This window comes from Mus musculus, chromosome 1 (genome assembly GCF_000001635.26).
Source record: "Mus musculus strain C57BL/6J chromosome 1, GRCm38.p6 C57BL/6J".
NCBI classification, from domain to species: Eukaryota; Metazoa; Chordata; class Mammalia; order Rodentia; family Muridae; genus Mus; species Mus musculus.
This window is the reverse complement of record NC_000067.6, coordinates 29,419,470-29,440,169: the sequence shown is the minus strand read 5'-3', so window position 1 is coordinate 29,440,169 and position 20,700 is coordinate 29,419,470. Positions and strand designations below refer to the sequence as shown.

General features: G+C 36.9%; 1 non-coding gene across 1 annotated transcript; it reads right to left on the bottom strand.

The window, feature by feature from the left end:
- Nucleotides 1-18,557: 18,557 nt before the first annotated feature.
- Mir6342 (microRNA 6342) lies at nucleotides 18,558-18,682 on the bottom strand. The gene has a single exon (NR_105760.1). It is a non-coding gene; the product is annotated as a microRNA 6342 (primary transcript).
- Nucleotides 18,683-20,700: the final 2,018 nt, after the last annotated feature.

The following is a 20,700-nucleotide window of genomic DNA, read 5'->3' as shown; positions in this document are numbered from 1 at the left end:
GGAATGCAAGGCTTATACCTAAATATAGTAAAAGCAATATACAGCAAATCAGTGGCCAACATCAAACTAAATTGAGAGAAACTTGAAAGAATCCCACTAAAATCAGGGACTGGACAAAACTGCCTACTCTCTCACTACTTGTTCAATATAGTACTCAAAGTCCTAGCCAGAATAATTAAACAACAAAAGAAGGTCAAAAGAATACAAATGGGAAAGAAGGATGTCAAAATCACTATTTGCAGATGATATGATCACATATGTAAGTGATTTTGAGCACATAACACCTAAACTGATAAAACAAAACAAAACAAAACAAAACAAAACAAAACAAAACAAAAAACTTTAGCAAAGTGGCTGGATACAGAATTAACTCAAATCAGTGCCCTTCCTCTATGCAAAGAATAAACAGGCAGAGAAAGAAATTGTGGAAGCAACACCTTTCACAATAGCCACAAATAATATAAAATATCTTAGTGTGACTCTAAATAAGCAAGTGAATTATATGTATGACAAGAACTTCAAGTCTCTGAAGAAAGAAATCAAAGAATATCACAGAAAATGGAAAGATCTCTGGTGGTTCCTCAAAAAATTGGACTTATCATGTGAGTACTTTTTTTTTTTAGTTCATTACTTTTTAATTTATCTTTAAATAATTTTTCAAGACACTGGAAGAATCCTGCCAAATTCTTTGCCAAAATATGGTATGGGTGGTCTCCAGGCAGTTCCTGAAAGAATTTCATTCCCCTTATGAGCTGCACCTCTACGGTTTTCAGTTCAATCCAAATAATGAGCATCCACACTGCACCTAGAGTGCTACATTAAGCTCTGTATATACTGTTCTAGGGCTCCTTCCTGTAGCTCTGAATTCCTCCACTCCTCCCACAAACCAATTCCAAAGTCCTAAGATTTATTGCAGCAACAGACTTACTTCTCTATATGTTTGCTGTGTTACTTTCTTTTCCTGTTGATGTGACCAAATACATGACAAGTTATTGAAGAAAGAGTTTATTTGGGCTCACAGTCTAAGAATCCATGGTAGCTGGTAAGAATGTTAGATGGACAGTCACATCCCATTCACAGTCACGAAGCAGGGAGCAATGGATGATGGTGCACAGCTTTCTCTCTCCATCTTATTCAGTCTTAGACTCCAGCCTATAGAACAATGCTGCCCCCAAGGTGAGTGGTGACAGATATGCCTAGAGGTTTTTTTCCTTCCTGAGTCTAAGCACAGTGACATTGGCAGTCAAGATGGACAGTCCCCCCATGTGTCCTGGTTTCACTCTGTTATAAATATCACAGCTAAAAGCAATTAAAGGGAGTGACAGGTTTCTTTCAGTTTATAGATTACAGACCATCATTGGAGAAAATTAAGTAAGGAAATCAGACAGAAAATTGAAGTGGGTAAGAACAAATCCTGCTTGCTGATTCACCCTTAAGATCATGCTTAACTAAATTTCTTCTATAGGACCACCTGCCTAGGGAATGGTACAGTCCACAGTGGACTGGGCCATCCAACAGTAAGTAACAAGCAAGACAGTCTCCCACAGACATGTGCATAGGCCATTCTAATCAGAGAACTAACTCAATTGAGCAACTCATTTTTTTCAGGCTCTTTTTTAAATTAGGTATTTATATCATTTACATTTCCAATGCTATCCCAAAAGTCCCCCACATTCACCCCCACCCACTCCCCCATCCTCCCACTCCCACATCTTGGCCCTGGCATTCCCTTGTACTGAGGCATATAAAGTTTGCAAGACAATGGGCCTCTCTTTCCACTGATGGCCTAATAGGCCATCTTCTGATTCATATGCAGCTAGAGACACGAGCTCCGGGGGGGATTGGTTAGTTCATAATGATGTTCCACCTAAAGGATTTCAGATCCCTTTAGCTCCTTGGTTACTTTCTCTAGCTCCTCCACTGGGGGCCCTGTGATCCATCCAATAGCTGACTGTGAGCATCCACTTCTGTGTTTGCTAGGCCCCAGCATAGTCTCACAAGAGACAGCTATATCAGGGTCCTTTCAGCAAAATCTTGCTAGTGTATGCAATGCAATGGTGTCAGGGTTTGGAAGCAGATTATGGGATGGATCCCTGGATATGGCAGTTTCTAGATGGCACATCCTTTCATCTCAGCTCTAAACTTTGTCTCTGTAACTCCTTCCATGGGTGTTTTGTTCCCAATTCTAAGAAGGGGCAAAGTGTCCACACTTCGTTCTTCATTCTTCTTGAGTTTTATGTGTTTTGCAAATTGTATCTTATATCTAAGTTTCTAAGTATTCTAAGTTTCTTGGCTAATATCCACTTATCAGGAAGTACATATTGTGTGAGTTCTTTTATGATTGGTTTACCTCATTCAGAATGATGCCTTCCGGGTCCATCCATTTGCCTAGGAATTTCATAAATTCATTCTTTTCAATAGCTGAGTAGTATTCCATTGTGGAAATGTACCACATTTTCTGTATCCATTTCTCTGTTGAGGGGCATCTGGGTACTTTCTAGCTTCTGGCTCTTATAAATAAGGCTGCTATGAACATAGTGGAGCATGTGTCCTTCTTACTACTTGGTATATCTTCTGGATATATGCCCAGGAGAGGTATTGCGGGATCCTCCGGTAGTACTATGTCCAATTTTCTGAGAAACTGCCAGACTGATTTCCAGAGTGGTTGCACAAGCTTGCAATCCCACCAACAATGGAGGAGTGCTCCTCTTTCTCCACATCCTCGACAGCATCTGCTGTCACCTGAATTTTTGACCTTAGCCATTCTGACTGGTGTGAGGTGGAATCTCAGGGTTGTTTTGATTTGCATTTCCCTGATGATTAAGAATATTGAACATTTTTTCAGGTGCTTCTGTGCCATTCAGGATTCCTCAGGTGAGAATTCTTTGTTCAGCTCTGAGCCTGATTTTTTTAATGGGGTTATTTGATTTTCTGGAGTCCACCTTCTTGAGTTCTTTATATACATTGGATATTAGTCCCCTATCAGATTTAGGGTAGGTAAAGATCCTTTCCCAATCTGCTAGTCGTCTTTTTGTCTTATTGATGGTGTCTTTTGCCTTGCAGAAACTTTGCAACTGTATGAGGTCCCATTTATTGATTCTTGATCTTACAGCACAAGCCATTGCTGTTCTATTCAGGAATTTTTCCCCTGTATGCATATGTTCGAGGTTTTCCCTACTTTCTCCTCTATAAGTTTCACTGTCTCTGGTTTTATGTGGAGTTCCTTAATGCACATTGATTTGACCTTAGTACAAGTAGATAGGAATGGATCTATTTGCATTCTTCTAAGTGATAACCGCCAGTTGTGCCAGCACCATTTTTTGAAAATGCTGTCTTTTTTCCACTGGATGGTTTTAGCTCCCTTGTCAAAAAGCAGGTGACCATAGGTGTGTAGGTTCATCTCTGGGTCTTCAATTCTGTTCCATTTGTCTACTTGTCTGTCATTATACCAGTACCATGCAGTTTTTATCACAATTGCTCTATAATACAGCTTTAGGTCAGGCATGGTGATTCCACCGGAGGTTCTTTTATCCTTGAGAAGAGTTTTTGCTATCCTAGGTTTTTTGTTATTCCAGATGAATTTGCAAATTGTTCCTTCTAATTCGTTGAAGAATTGTGTTGGAATTTTGATGGGGATTGCATTGAATTTGTAGATTGCTTTTGGCAAGAAAGCCATTTTTACTATATTGGTCCTGCCAATCCATGAGCATGGGAGATCTTTCCATCTTCTGAGATCTTCTTTAATTTCTTTCATCAGAGACTTGAAGTTCTTATCATAAAGATCTTTCACTTTCTTAGTTAGAGTCTCGCCAAGTTATTTTATATTATTTGTGACTATTAAGAAGGGTGTTGTTTCCCTAATTTCTTTCTCAGCCAGTTTATCCTTTGTGTACAGAAAGGCCATTGACTTGTTTGAGTTAATTTTATATCCAGCTATTTCACTGAAGCTGTTTATCAGGTTTAGGAGTTCTCTGGTGGAGTTTTTAGGGTCACTTATATATACTATCATATCATCTGCAAAAAGTAATATTTTGACTTCTTCCTTCCAATTTGTATCCCCTTGATCTCCTCTTGTTGTCGAATTGCTCTGGCTAATACTTCAAGTACTATGTTGAATAGGTAGGGAGAGAGTGGACAGACTTGTTTAGTTCCTATTTTAGTGGGATTGCTTCCAGCTTCTCACCATTTACTTTGACATTGGCTACTGGTTTGCTGTAGATTGCTTTTATCATGGTTAGGTATGGGCCTTGAGTTCCTGATCTTTCCAAGACTTTTATCATGAATGGGTGTTGGATTTGTCAAATGCTTTGTCTATATCTAACGAGATGATCATGCGGTTTTTGTCTTTGAGTTTGTTTATATACTGGATTACATTGATGGATTTCTGTATATTGAGCCATCCCTGCATTCCTGGGATGAAACCTACAAGTAGGTTTCATCATTGGTCAGGATGGATGATTGTTTTGATGTGTTCTTGGATTCGGTTAGCGAGAACTTTATTGAGGATTTTTGCATCGATATTCATAAGGAACATTGGTCTGAAGTTCTCTATCTTTTTTCCTTGACCATACTGTCATTGAGAAGAGTGTTGTTCAGTTTCCTTGTGAATGTTAAATTTCTATTATTTATTTTGTTATTGAAGATCAGCCTTTGTCCATGGTGATCTGATAGGATGCATGGGACAATTTCAATATTTTTGTATATGTTGAGGCTTGTTTTGTGACCAATTATGTCGTCAGTTTTGGACAAGGTACCATGTGGTGCTGAGAAGTATGTATATCCTTTTGTTTTAGGATAAAATGTTCTGTAGATATCTGTCAGATCCATTTGTTTCCTAACTTCTGTTAGTTTCACTGTGTCCCTGTTTAGTTTCTGTTTCCATGATCTGTCCATTGGTGAAAGTGGTGTGTTGAAGTCTCCCACTATTATTGTGTGAGGTGCAATGTGTGCTTTGAGCTTTACTAAAGTTTCTTTAATGAATCTGGCTGCCCTTGTATTTGGAGCATAGATATTCAGAATTGAGAGTTCCTCTTGGAGGATTTTACCTTTGATGAGTATGAAGTGCCCCTCCTTGTCTTTTTTAATGACTTTGGCTTGGAAGTCAATTTTATTCGATATTAGAATGGCTACTCCATCTTGTTTCTTCAGACCATTTGCTTGGAAAATTGTTTTCCAGCCTTTCATTCTGATTAAGTGTCTATCATTTTCTCTGAGAAGAATTTCCTGTAAGCAGCAAAATGTTGGGTCCTGTTTGTGTAGCCAGTCTGTTAGTCTATGTCTTTTTATTTGGGAGTTGAGTTCATTGATATTAAAAGATATTAAGCAAAAGTAATTGTCGCCTCCTATTATTTTTGTTGTTAAAGTTGGCATTCAGTTCTTGTGGCTGTCTTCTTTTAGGTTTGTTGAGGGATTACCCTCTTGCTTTTTCTAGGACATGGTTTCTGTCCTTGTATTGGTTCTATTCTATTATTATAATTTGAAGGGCTGGATTCGTGGAAAGATAATGTGTGAATTTGGTTTTGTTGTCGAATACTTTGGTTTCTCTATCTATGGTAATGTAGAGTTTGGCTGGGTATAGTAGCCTGGGCTGGAATTTGTGTTCTCTTAGTGTCTGTATAACATCTGTCCAGACTCTTCTGGATTTCGTAGTCTCTGGTGAAAAATCTGGTGTAATTCTGATAGGCTTGCCTTTATATGTTACTTGACCATTTTTCCTTACTGCTTTTAGTATTCTCTTTATTTAGTGCATTTGTTGTTCTGATTATTATGTGTCGGGAGGAATTTCTTTTCTGGTCCAGTCTATTTGGAGTTCTGTAGGCTTCTTGTATGTTCATTGCCATCTCTTTCTTTAGGTATAGGTAGTTTTCTTCTATAATTTTGTTGAAGACAATTGCTGGTCCTTTAAGTTGAAAATCTTCATTCTCATCTACTCCTATTATCCGTAGGTTTGGTGTTCTCATTGTGTCCTGGATTTCCTGGATGTTTTGAGTTAGGACCTTTTTGAATTTTCCATTTTCTTTGATTGTTGTGCCAATGTTCTCTATGGTATCTTCTGCACCTGAGATTCTCTCTTCCATCTCTTGTATTCTGTTGCTGATGCTCGCATCTATGGTTCCAGATTTTTTTCCTAGGGTTTCTATCTCCAGTGTTGCCTCACTTTGGGTTTTCTTTATTGTGTCTATTTCCCCTTTTAGGTCTTGGTTTTTTTATTCAATTCTATCACCTATTTGGTTGTGTTTTCCTGCAATTCTTTAAGGGATTTTTGTGCTTCCTCTTTATGGTCTTCTACCTGTTTAGCAGTGTTCTCCTGTATTTCTTTAAGTGAGTTATTAACGTCCTTCTTGATGTCCTCTACCATCATCATGAGATATGCTTTTAAATCTAGGTCTAGGTTTTCAGGTGTGTTGGGGTGCCCTGGACTGGGCGAAGTTTGAGTGCTGGGCTCTGATGATGCTGAGTGGTCTTGGTTTCTGTTAGTAAGATTCTTATATTTACCTTTCACCATCTGATAATCTCTGGATTTAGTTGTTATAGTTGTCTCTGGTTAGAGATTTTTCCTCTCGTGATTTTGTTACCCTCTATTAGCAGACCTGGGAGACTAGCTCTCTCCTCTGAATTTCATTGGTCAGAGCACTCTCTGCAGGCAAGCTCTCCTCTTACATGGAAGGTGCACAGATATCTGGCATTTGGACCTCCTCCTGGCTTAAGATGAAGGCCCAAAACAGGACCTCTCCCAGAAGCTCTGTTGCTTTGGCCTGTCCCAGAAGCTGTTAGCTTCTGTAGTGCACACTCTCACCTGTGCAGACTACTTTCTGCAGAGTCTTGGAACCAAGATGTCCTCTGCCGATCCTGAAGCAAAGTCCTCCCAGGCAGGGCAGACACCTTTCCTCGGGCCTGGAAGGTGGCTGTATGTCTGGAGCCCGAAAAGGGTGCTACCTCAAAAGCTCTGTTGCTCCCACCTTTCCCAGAAGCTGTTAGCTTCTGTAGTGCACACTCTCCCTTGTGCAGGCTATGTTCGGTGGAGTCCTGGAACCAAGATCTATTTCCCTCATTATTAAAAATAGCTTTTCAGTAGTATGTTTAATGAATTACTAAGGAAATAGGATGAAGTAAGATATAACTTGCAGGTAAGGAAATAAAACATGAAATTTCCAGATGAGATATTATGCTTACTGGTCTGCCAGATGATTATATAAAAACTTAGTCAACTGATTGGGGGGAGTAGATAAGGAAGTTTGCACTTCAGTAATACTATCTGTAAGTATATGTGCCTAGGAGTAATTAAACCAACTCGCAAATGTTTTCCATTTTAACACCACAAATAATATAGATATAAATACAGCTATCATTTGTATTTTGCTTTATGTGATTTCTCTCTCTTTTTTTTCCCGGAGGGGAGGAACCTTAAGCCTTAAAATGCATTATTGAAGACTGGAGTCACATTAGTTTTCTGGAATAATATGAACAGGTTTTTATTGATTGTAGCTATATGCATGTCTAGGATGCCAAACAAAACACTAAAAAGTAATTTGATTTTATTTATTTACAATCAAGATTGGGGAGCAAAATGATCTTCTCGCAACTTGATTTGGTCATTTTTCCAGGCTTCAATATCATGTTTCTCAAGATATGGTCTGTTTTTCCCAATGCAGGAGGTTTATATTCTGACTAGTGACCTTGGCTTGGCATTTATTTGATCTTACATCTCAAGGCAAAAGTGGAGGAACAGTCCCCACTGCCCCCCCACCCCTGCTCCCTTGGCACACACAGTAATGTCATTCTACAAAATCTTTACAATATAGCCTCATTCTTTATAAATATGTTTTTGGAAGTTTTTGAGAAAAGCAAAGTTTTCTTCAATAAGTGTTCCACACTGCTCATGTGATTAGAAATACTTTAAATAGAGCTAATTATATAGTGCTTTTTGTAATTTTAAGACTACAAATTCATAACAATTATCTACATTACTATATGGTGTAATTTCACAATGAGCAGGGGGAAAAGGCAAAGCAGATGTGATCAAGTCAGTCAGTTTAGAGATTTATTGGTAATATATGCAAAATCTATATGTTGATTTGACTAAAATAGGAATTAAACCAGAGAATCACTTCATAAACATCAAGTAAAATGACACAGAATAGAGAAAAAATTACTCATTAGAACTACGACAAAGAGAAGCAAAACCAGTCCTTTAGTATTGTAGGCCAACTGTATTGAGAAACAACTAGGCCATCTTCTGATTCATATGCAGCTAGAGACACGAGCTCCAGGGGGGTATTGGTTAGATCATATTGTTGTTCCACCTATACGATTGCAGACCCCTTCAGCTCCTTGAGTACTTTCTCTAGCTCCTCCATTGGGGGCCCTGTGATCCATCCAATAGCTGACTGTGAGCATCCACTTCTGCATTTTCCAGATAGATACCCCTCTAAGAAGGACCAAAATATCCACACTTTGGTCTTCCTTCTTCTTGAGTTTCATGTGGTCTGTGATTTGTATTTTGGGTAGTCTGAATTTCTTGGCTAATATCCATTTAAAAGTGAATATATGGCACCTGTGTTCTATTGTGATTGGGTTACCTCACTCAGGATGTTATTTTCTAGTTCCATCCATTTGCCTAAAAATTTCATGCATCCATTGGTTTTAATAGATGAGTAGTACTCCATTGTATAAATGTACCACATTTTCTGTATCCATTCTTCTGTTGAGGGACATCCGGTTTCTTTCCAGCTTCTGGATAGTTATAAATAAGTTTGCTATGAACGCAGTGAAGCATGTGTCCTTATTACATGTTGGAGCATCTTTGGGGTATATGATCAGGACTGGAATAGATGGGTCCTCAGGTAGTACAATGTCCATTTTTTTCTTTCTTTTTTAATTAGGTATTTTCTTCATTTATATTTCCAATGCTATCCCAAAAGTCCCCCATACCCTTCCACTCCATCTCCCCTACCCACCCACTCCCACTGGGTGGCCCTGGTATTCCCCTGTACTGGGGCGTAGTTTGCAAGACCAATGGGACTCTCTTTTCACTGATGGCCGACTAGGCCATCTTCTGATTCATATGCAGCTAGAGACACGAGCTCTGGGGTTTACTGGTTAGTTCATATTATTGTTCCACCTATAGGGTTGCAGATCCCTTTAGCTCCTTGGGTACTTTTTCTAGATCCTCCATTGGGGACCCTGTGATCCATCCAATAGCTGACTGTGAGCAATATATAAAAGAACTCAAGAAGGTGGACTCCAGAAAATCAAATAACCCCAGCCTTATTTATAATAGCCAGAAGCTAGAAAGTACCCAGATGCCCCTCAACAGAGGAATGCATACAGAAAATGTGGTGCGTTTACACAATGGAGTGCTACTCAGCTATTAAAAAGAATGAATTTATGAAATTCCTAGGCAAATGGATGGACCTGGAGCATATCAACCTGAGTGAGGTAACCCAATCACAAAGGACCTCACATAATATGTACTCACTGATAAGTGGATATTAGCCCAGAAATTTGGAATACCCAAGATACAATCTGCAAAACACATGAAACTCAAGAAGAATGAAGACCAAAGTGTCGACACTGGGCCCCTCCTTAGAATTGGGAATAAAACACCCATGGAACGAGTTACAGAGACAAAGTTTGGAGCTGTGACGAAAGGATGTACCATCTAGTGATTGCCATTTCCGGGGATCCATCCCATAATCAGCTTCCAAACGCTGACACCATTGTATACACTAGCAAGATTTTGCTGAAAGGACCCAGATATAGCTGTCTCTTGTGAAACTATGCCGGGGCCTAGCAAATACAGAAGTGGATGCTCACAGTCAGCTATTGGATGGATCACAGGGCCCCCAATGGAGGAGCTAGAGAAAGTACCCAAGGAGCTAAAGGGATCTGCAACCCTAATGGTGGAAAAACATTATGAACTAACCAGTACCTTAGAGCTCTTGACTATAGCTGCATATGTATCAAAAGATGTCCTAGTCGGCCATCACTGGAAAGAGTCCCATTGGACTTGCAAACTTTATATCCCCCAGTACAGGGGAACGCCAGTGCCAAAAAGTAGGAGTGGGTGATTAGGGGAGTGGGCGGCATGTTATGGGGGACTTTTGGGATAGCATTGGAAATGTAAATGAGGAAAATACCTAATAAAAATATTAAATAAATAATGAGGGAAATATAATGTTTACCTTCTGCTTGTTTCTTATTTTATTAAAAATCAGTTGATGTCTCTATGCCGCCAAATTAGGTATTACAAACAGACAATATGCTAATATCATTGGGGATGATGACAGTTCCATCATCAGGCAATATGTTAATTTCAATAGAAATAGACAAATTCTCTATTTTTTACTACATATGCTATTTACTCATTTTCCAATTTTATTCACCCTATAAAGCTGTCATAAATAGAAAAAACAAAAATAGGAAACTTTTATGGGTTTCTTTGTATGCTTGCTTGTTTTACTTATTTCATTGATAAATCAATACATTTTAGAGCCTGGTTTAATATGTTGTTGTGTTTATCTGTATCCTCTTAAGCTCTAAGAAACAAAATAACTTAATTTTTCCATAGTGGTTTCTCAAATTTCAGATTATAAGTTCATTGTACATATGTGAAATGGATTGTGGTTGCTATTACACACTGTGATAAACATTCTACTGTCTGTTTCACCTATTCAGTCTTATACTTACTCCCACACCAGAGATAAATATGAATTAATGTCAGATGCATATTTTAATATTCTAATACCTAAAACTTTGGATGTATATTTAAATACTATATTATGTTATTAAGGTTCTGAAGCTCAGAATGTACCCTAAAATAGATAAAGTCTAGATACTTTAGGGTAGAACCAAAGTCTTGTCATTTTACTTTATAAGTTATTATAAAAGATATTCAATATTATTCATATTCCCGCAGTGTATGTTAAGGAAAGCTGAACTCAGTAGAATGGAATGGCTTGATCATTGTTGTCTTTGGGTCAGAGCTATGATGTTCATTTAGACCTTGTGGGAAATACTCTTTTTCATTAGTGAGTCACGCTTCATCATATTTGATGTCATAAGCTTCCAGTGTAAAGCTCAGAGAGCTCATTTCAATTACCAGTGTGAATTTTTTGGCACACCCAGTACATAGGACATGGTAAAGCCAATGAACTTATATCTCCTGAGGTTCAATGTACTACTATAGTCTTGTTTTGTGTGCTCATATCATATTGCCATAAATGAAGCAGATTTTATAATATTTCATTACAATTAAAGTTTAATTTCATATTCATAAATTTTATGTTTATTGGTCTAATATGCATGAATAAATTCCTGAAATTATGAAAAATGTTTAATGCTATGATGTGAGTTGTATTTGCTGTATTATTATTGGTTTCATGTATGGATTGAATCACATAAATGTGTATTAATGAAAGAGTATTTGAATAGTTCAACTAATGTAGTGAAACTGTTTTAACAAAGCAATTGATTACTCTATACATCACTACAGAAGTTTGTTTGTTGGTTTGTTTTGGCAGAATGAATGTGAGACTAGATTCAATGCAACCTAAAGATATAAAAAAGCACAGACATGTCACCAAAAGCAACTATAAATTATTTCACCTAAAAATATTTGATACTATATATGTGTTATTAAAAATGTAGTATTAAAAATGATAATCACTGATTTTAATCTATCTGATGAGATAAACTTCCAAGGGCAAGTAAGTGTTGCTGAAAAATCTGATAATGCAAATATCTAAAATATGAAACAAACACACAAAGTACTAAGTAACCCATTATTCAAAGTGGTTCATAGATCTAAATCTAAACTGTCAAACTTAGGAATTACTAGGAAAGAAGCCAAAAATAGTCAAGAAAATACATAAGGCACAAGGACAATCACTCTATATAAAAATGGACGATACATGCAAATTATATTTATATAAATGGAACATACAAGTGACAGTCTTCAGAATAAAGGCCTGGTTCAAATATTCTTGAGAATTTTAAATATGACAACATAAGATAGCATATGCAGTAAAACTTAAGTTTCAAATATCCAAGTGGTCAATGGTGTTGAGCATCAAGGTAACTAGAACACTCTTTCATAAGCTGTAGGTATGTAATAACACTTTTTAGGAAAAACACAAATACCTGACTGTTTCTTACAAAGCTAAATATAGATAATAACAAATGTCCAGAAATCTATTTTCTGTAAGTATTATATGAGTTGCAATAGAAAAGTATGAAACTAGATCTTTATAATGCCAGTTCAAACATGGTCATAGTACAGAATCAGCAAGATGTCTGAGGGACTTATAGGTTTATTATTTTATTATTATTATGATGATTATTATTATTTATTATTACTATTTGTTTATTGCTTTTTCATACATTACGTCCTAGCTACAAGCTTTCTTCCATTCACTCCTCCCACCCATCCCTCCAACCTCTGTCTCACTCATACCTATACCTCCATTTTCCTTCAAAAGAAAGAAGGACTATCAAAGAAAGAAGGGCTATCAAAGAAAAATGTCATAACAAGTTACAATGAGACTAGACACAAACCCTCATATCAAGGTTGAACAAGGTGACTCAGTAAGAAAAAGGATCCCAAGAGCAGGCAAAAGAGTAAGACCTCCCCTGTTCTCCAATCCTCACTATTAGTAGTCCAACAAAAACACCAAGCTACATAACCCATACATATATGCAGAGGACAAAGCTGAGACTTACACATGATTGTTCTTTCAGGCTCTCGAAACCCCATGAGTTCTGCCTAGTTGATTCTAAGGGCTGTACTCTCCTGCTGTTCTTGACCTCTCTGACTCCTACACTCCTTTCTCCCTACATTCTGTGGGGATTCCCTGGCTTCACGTAGTGATTTTTTTCAGTTCCTCCCCTTTTTTCTTTAAGTATTTAATTACATTTCAAATGTTATCCCCTTTCCCAGCCCACCCCCTACCAGAAGCTCCCTATCCCACCCCCCTTCTCCTGCTTTTATGAGTGTATTCTTACACCCATCCACTAGTGCTTCCCCACCCCCAAATTCCCCTACACTAGGGCATCTAGCCTCCACAAGACCAAGGTCTTTCCCTCATTGATGCCTGACAAGGTCATCCTCTGCTACAAATGCAGCTGGAGCCATGTGTACTCCTTGGTTGGTGACTTAGTCCCTGGGAGCTCTGGGGGTTCTGGTTGGCTGACATTGTTGTTCTTTCTATGGGGTTGCAAAACCCTCCAGCTCCTTCAGTCCTTTCTCTAACTCCTCCTTTGGTAACACCATTGAGGACTGCATGCTCAGTCCAATGGTTGGCTGTGAGCATCTACCTCTTTATCAGGATCTGGCAGAACTTCTCAGGAGACAGCTATATCAGGTTCATGTCAGCATGCACTTCTTGGCATCCACAATAGTATCTGGTTTTGGTGACTGTATATGGGATGGATCCTCAGGTGGGGAAGTCTCTGAATGGCCTTTCCTTCAGTCTCTGATCCACACTTTGTCTCCTTAATTGCTCATGTGAGTATTTTATTCCCCTTTCTATGAAACACCTAAACACCTACACTTTGGTCTTCCTTCTTTTTGAGTTTCATGTAGTCTGTGAAATGTATCTTGGGTATTCTGAGCTTTGAGGCTATTATTCACTTGTCAGTAAGGACATACCATGTGTTTTCTTTTGTAATCGGGTAACCTCAATAGAGCTAATACCCAATATATATTCAAGAAGTTAGATTCCAGAGAATCAAATAACCCTATGAAAAAAATTGAGTATATAGCCAATCAAAGATTTTCAACTTAGTAATAGCAAATGGCCAAGAAGCACCTAAAGAAATACTCAACATCCTTAATGATCTGGGAAATGCAAATCAAAATGACCCTGAGATTCTACCTCACACCAACCAGACTGTCTAAGATCAAAAACTCAGGTGAGAGCAGATGTAGGCAAGGATGTGGAGAAAGAGGAACACTCCTCCATTGTTGGTAGGATTGGAAGTTGGTACAACCACTATGGAAATAATGCTGGTGGTTCCTCAGAAAGTTAGACATAGTATTACCTAAGGACCCAGTTATACCACTCCTGGGCATATACACAAAAGGTGTTCCAACTTATAACAAGGATACATGCACCACTATGTTCACAGCAGCCTTATTTATAATAGCCAGAAGCTGGAAAGAACCCAGATGTCCTTCAACAGAGGAATCAATACAGAAAGTGGGATACATTTACACAGTGGAGTATTACTCAGCTATTAAAAAACAATGAGTTTATGAAATTCTTATGCAAATGGATGGAACTAGAAAATATCACCTAGTTTTTGACAGTGGATCTATAAGGGGCTATCCAGCTTCAGGTTCCTTGTCATCCAGAAAGTTTTAGTATGGGCTCCCTCTGTTGTTGTGGGCATTGCACCAGTCATTAGTTGAGAAATCCCAAAAGTTTTGTACCATCATTACCCAAGCATATCTTAAAGACAAAACACTGCTATTGGTCAAAGGTTTTGTGGCAAGGTTATATCCTACATAAAGAGCTCCACATAAAGAGGTGCCTATCCGATTTCTTCATTTGGAGATTTTTGCATATCATCTAGCTTATCCTTTTGGACCCTGATGGATCTACTGTATACCTTTGAAATATATAAAAATATGCAGAAAAGATGTAAATGACTTGATATATCAATATACCTAAGAAATCATAGGTATTTCAATGTACTCTCAGACAACAGAGAACATATATTTTAGAGACATTACTATCATCCTAAAATATGTTAACATATAATGTAATGCTTGTCTTCTTATATTAACAAATATACATTTACCAAAGCATCCATGCATTGTGCAGATGAACAACATTGTCTTGATAGCTAAAATATTTACCTAAGTTAAGTTCTATTAAAAAGCAATTTTAAACAAATAAAAACTCTGTTACTCAGAAATACAGTCATAAATGTTGCTGACTTACTTCCATGATAAATGTCAGCATAGACTGAAACAACTAATATAATACAGGTAAATGCAAAGATTTTCCCATTAAAATTGTCTCAAGACTCCCTAGAATAGAGAAAAGCAAAACATTTAGAAGTTATTTCATCACGAAGTTGTTTAAAAGTGGCAGGTAATAAGTGAAAGTTATGGCTGGTCTTAAAAATTCTAGAGGACATCCTGATTTCTATATAGCTTTAGTTAGTGGTGTCTCATTGCAAGAGGTACTACTCTCTCTCTAGTTTTACATTGACATCTATGAAGTACAAAGAAAAGCAATATATCATCTGTGTATAATTGCAATAAATGTCAAATTAAACTCTTCTCTGAATCTTTTGTTTATATGTTGAGTATGTGTGTGTTTTAAAATTGAACTTAATGGGTTTTGTGAATTTTTACTTGCAATTAATTATAACAATCAGAACAATGTCATGTGACACCTGGAAGATAGATGCTAATGAACTATGAAGGGCAATAAGTACTTTGATAGTGGACATTTAAGTTTTGGTACAGTTTAAAAGGTTCCTGTAATAATAAATGCAAAATTTTGTTATATATATATATATAAAGTCTACATTTATACAATATATGCATATATTATATATGTGAGACATATATAACACAATTAAACCTATTGTATACACATTCACACACACACTTTTAAACCAATTGCTTGATTTATGAGATGGTCTTTTTCTTTTAACTTTGAGCTTTCCCTATAAGGAAAAAAACGAAGAGAGTCAAAGAGCTACCTAGAGACACGAAGCAACAGATGCCTCTTATATTTGACTTTATTGTCTTTTTAAGGGATGCATTATTAATTTTTATTAATCACTATATAAAAAGAGAATCTAGACTTTTAGGGCAGAATATTATCATTTTATACTTTCTCCTGCTGCATTTTCTTATAAATGGTTATAATTTTTTTCTCTAGAAAATCCTTTCATTCCAATTTTTAAGTTTTGTGGTTGTCACGGTAATAGTTATTGCCCTCATAAGCAACATCAAATCTGGAGCCAACAAAGATGGATGGTTTTCAATTCATTTCTAATGAACCATTTCTGAAACTGTCTGGGTCATTTTTTTTGTTGTTTATATGATAGATATTTTTCATTTTGTTTAAAGTTAACAATTTCAGGGCCTTTCATAAACACATGCCATCTTTTAAAGCAAACATTAAAGAATATTCCATGAAAATATTTTCTTTTATGACATACCAGTAACATTTAAATTTATTTTACTGCTATTTATTTTTAATTTTAATCAGTCAATCATACCTTTAACTTGTAGTTACTCTCAAAAATACTACATTAAATTAGGTGGTTTAATATTATTTTTATACATGTCTAACATATAAAATAATATTTTAATATGTTCCTATACATTTTTAAATTTTGAATTTAAGACATTTAAGTCATTTAATGTATGTTTGTACTAAAAATAAAATTTGGGGATACTATGGTGCAAGAAATATTTGTTTCTCCACTCAAAATGTATCACTGATTTTTGTTTTTCCCTTCCAAAATGATCCTAAAGTCTTACACTACAATATCTCAAAATATGACCATGTTCAAACTAGAAAAATATAACACATACTGAAGCAGATTTAAAACCAGTAAGTCCTAATTTTGTTGCTCAGAGTATGACTGTAGTTATAACCACTAATGCTTGCATGCATAATTAGAATATAGTATAGACAGTCCAGACAGAAAAGTTGTGACGAAGAGATTGAGTCATTACCTTCCGGACTTAATCAAAAAGCACTATATACACATATTGTAATAATACAGTATCTTCTGTCAATAAGTATAATTATTTAGTTAGTTAAATATTTGAATGTTTAAGGAAATAGATACTAAAAATCCTGACTTGGTCATGAACCATTGATTATATATATGTATACATTTTCACACTGTGATTCAAAAAATCGAACAATTAAAATAATAGCTAATAAAATATATTTAAGACAAAAGGTTTCATTTAAAATGCCAAGTATTGGAAAGAAAAATCAACTCTTATTCCCTTGTATAGCATTTCACTCAGACACAACCAACAGACTATATGCTGCTCAAAGTGCAGCTCAAGAAAGGATCCAGAGTGTACAGGATGACAAATTATTTTCAGTTTTCTGTTAGCAGTCACAAAAACCTACCCTAAAGAGAACCCAGATTCAGGTCAGCAAACAGGCAAGAGGCCCCATTTAAGGAAGCTACAGTAGCTCTCCCAGGGGAGTTCCCTAAGCAAATCAGGAGGAATAAAACAAACAAACAAACAAATAAACACATCCCTAAACAAAACAAAACAAAACAAACAGAAACAGAACAACAAAATTCTATAACCAGAATAGAAGCTTGGAAAAGGAAGGCATTCCAACCACACAAACCAATTAACATTGACTTTCAGGCTAGAATACGCCATCTTTTAAAAGCAAAAAAAAAAAAAAGATAAAAGAAAAGGACAGCAACATACAAATAAACTAACACAAAGTAACACATACACACACGTTTATTGTGTCAGCTACAATCTTTGTACAAGCCACAATGGTAACTGTGCACATATTTACAGCTTTTCTGGTTGTTGCAATGATGGCACATTCTGTGTGAGTTTTGCCTTTGAAACAGTTAAGTCAAAGCCAAAAGGGAAGACTAGAATTTAGAAGGTTTACTAAGGTAGAAAGAAAAAGGGCAGGTGGCTCAGCAGTTGGCCTCTTACACAGCATCATTTGTTTGTTTGTTTGTTTGTTTGTTTGTTTTGTTTTGTTTTTTCAAGACAGGGTTTCTCTGTACAGCCCTGGCTCCTGGCTCTCCTGAAACTCACTTTGTAGACCAAGCTGGCCTTGAACTTAGAAATCCGTCTGCCTCTGACTCCCTGTCCTGGGATTAAAGGCATCTTTTGTGTGAAGTGGGAGGATGGAAAAGGAGAAAAGAGTAGTGAAGCAAACCCAGGCTGATTCTGAGAAGCAGCAGATAAGAGGCAAGTTAAAGTATTTCTCCCAGTACAGCCTGAGTCCACACAGAAGACATTCAAAGGGATTGGAAGAGGTGACAGGGGCTTAATACAGTGTTCCTCTTATCCAATTCCCCTTGTTTTCTCCTTAGGCTTGTCTTTGTGACCACAGTCTCTATGGTAACTGAAGTTTAAAGTCAGTGTTCTGACACACTCACACCCACCTCCATCTTATCCAGGATTCTGAGGAGCCTATCAACACTATATACCTTGAGATCATCTTTGGGGGAAATAGATGTCCTGTGATACTTGGAGCAGAGTTGCTTTTTCCTATGGGAGTCTGCTTCACCTGGAGTCTGGAATGAATTATGATGGCTATTCCTCTATCCAGCCAGTTCCTGCTAGAAGCTAGAATCAGAACCTCTCCCTTCCTGGAGTGTGTAAGAGAGAGGCCACTTTGGCTTGGGATCTGTTATATATGCTGAGCAGATGTATCTCTGTAGTTACCTATGGCAGCAGAGCATTCTACATCCATGTATGTTTCTGTATTCACCAAAATGATAACCAATTTGTTTTTCTCAGAATTGGTCACCATCTAATAAGATCCTTTTCCTGAAGATCATTCGGACCCGGATGACTTCGTCATTCTCAAAGGAACTGTGTCTGCAGACCATTTAAAAGAATCCTCAAAGACCAGATTGCTGCTGACTTGCCACAGTTGCATGATAGCGGATCCTCTCTGGAGATCTGTCCACTCAGGCTCCATCGAAGTCTGTGTAGTCCTCGTCCTTGAGCAAGGAACAAGGGGGTGGGGGGAATCCTCCTCCCCTGATCCAAAGTTGAAAAATTTGAGTTTGCAGCACATTTCACTTTGATTTTTAAAAGAAAAAAAAGTTATGAAAATGTTAATCAAATCAAAGTGAATCTATTGTGGTGGGTCACAATGCCTGATATATTGGGAAATCTGAATCCAGTGAGATATATATGTAGCTGTCTGAAAACAAAAACTGAAAGCAGTAAGATGTGCCTGAAACCCTTGAAGGCCAAAGGCAGTCCCTGAAGCAGTGCAGTGTTATCACTGAGGGGGCAAACCACATCAACTGTCTTCAGAAAACTATCATGGTTGAATGCTTCTCCTTCCTCCTTACTCTTAACCCAGCTTTAGTGAGTTCAGAAAGTCCATTTAATCATTCAAAATATTTTCTTTTAATTTTAAATTAACTTCCACTTATTCAATAACATAAAAATTCCACATAAAACCATAGGAGGAAGAACATAAAATGTGGCGTTGGCTACTGTGTTTCATTTTCAGCATTGAATATTGAAATTAAATGGGAACCAGTGAAAGCTAAGGCTTATTTATAAAGTTGTAAATCATCTTGGTTAATATTCAAGAGAAGATGCTATAGATTTGAGCTACTTTCTCTTGTGACACTGAAACTATAAGAGGTTCTAGCCTTTCCACTGAGGAAAAGATAATTATTTGATCATCCACATCATCTTTATAAATGTAACAGTGTTTGGCAGTTCTTTTATTTTGGAGCTTGAAGCACACCATTTCATGCCCTCATGTGGTGCCAAATTTCTCCGGAAAAGGATGCTGTTATTTTCATGAGTTAGTTCTTATAAGAAATTGGTCACTTCTGTCTTACAGCATTTGATATTCCTTTCTATATGGTTACATATTTAACTAAAGTCTAGTAAAGGTAATTAATTTCTCCTCATGAATACCGAGGGTACAAATGTCTTCTGTTCTTGGAATGCTATAGCATTTTTAATATTTGAAAACTGTTCTATATATCAAAATATGCCTTATTACTTTAGCCTTGTTCCTGCTCTCCTTCCTCTTGACCTATTATCCCAAGCTTTATTATCATGCACACATCTTGATCTTTTGGGTTATTCTCATATTTTTCTAAACTATTCACTGAACATGACACTTCAAGAGCTTTTTCTTCATTCTCTGAATTTTTTTCACATCTATACTAAAACCATAAAAGAGTTTTAAACTCGGCCTTTTGAGTTCTATATTTTCATATCTATTGGTCATTTTAAATTTTTCTATCTTAATGCCTCATTAATACCCTCTGCAGTCTTTCTTTTCACTCAAGTATGTTATTGATCTATATCAGGTACTTCATCTATACCAACAACATTAATGTTCTCTAGTGGGGATTTATAAACACCAGGTTCAACCATGTTACCATGTGCATTCATGTTTTTGTATTTCTGTCATGATATTTGTACATTTCCTATATTATAACAATATTGTGACTACATTAGGGATAATTTTTTATGGTAATGACCCTGGCATGTTCGTCTACTTTTTATTTAATTTATGACAATGTTTGTATAATATTTTATGTGGTTGGTCATGGTTGAATCTGTATACTGTGCTGGGAACTGGGGGAGGAATCCAGAACTTTCTTATCTGTGAGATTCATTCTGTAAAGGACATCCATTAGTAGTGTCCTTCTGATAGCTCCAGCAATTTTGATGCTGACTAAAGAGTATGTGACTCCTATTCTCTGTGCTTGTTCCTCTAGATTCATCAGAACTCTGTTTTGTGAGTTTATGAATGAGATGGGGTAACATCAATTGCTGTTACTATTCATTATAGGACTGTCCTCCTTAGGGTTTCTACTGCTATGATAAAATAATATGAGCAAGAACAGCTTGGGGAAGAAATATTTATTTCTGCTTACAATTCTGGGGTCAAACCCCATTGTTTAATAAGCCAAGGCAGAAACCTGGCGGAATGACAAGAAACAGAAGCCATGGATACATGT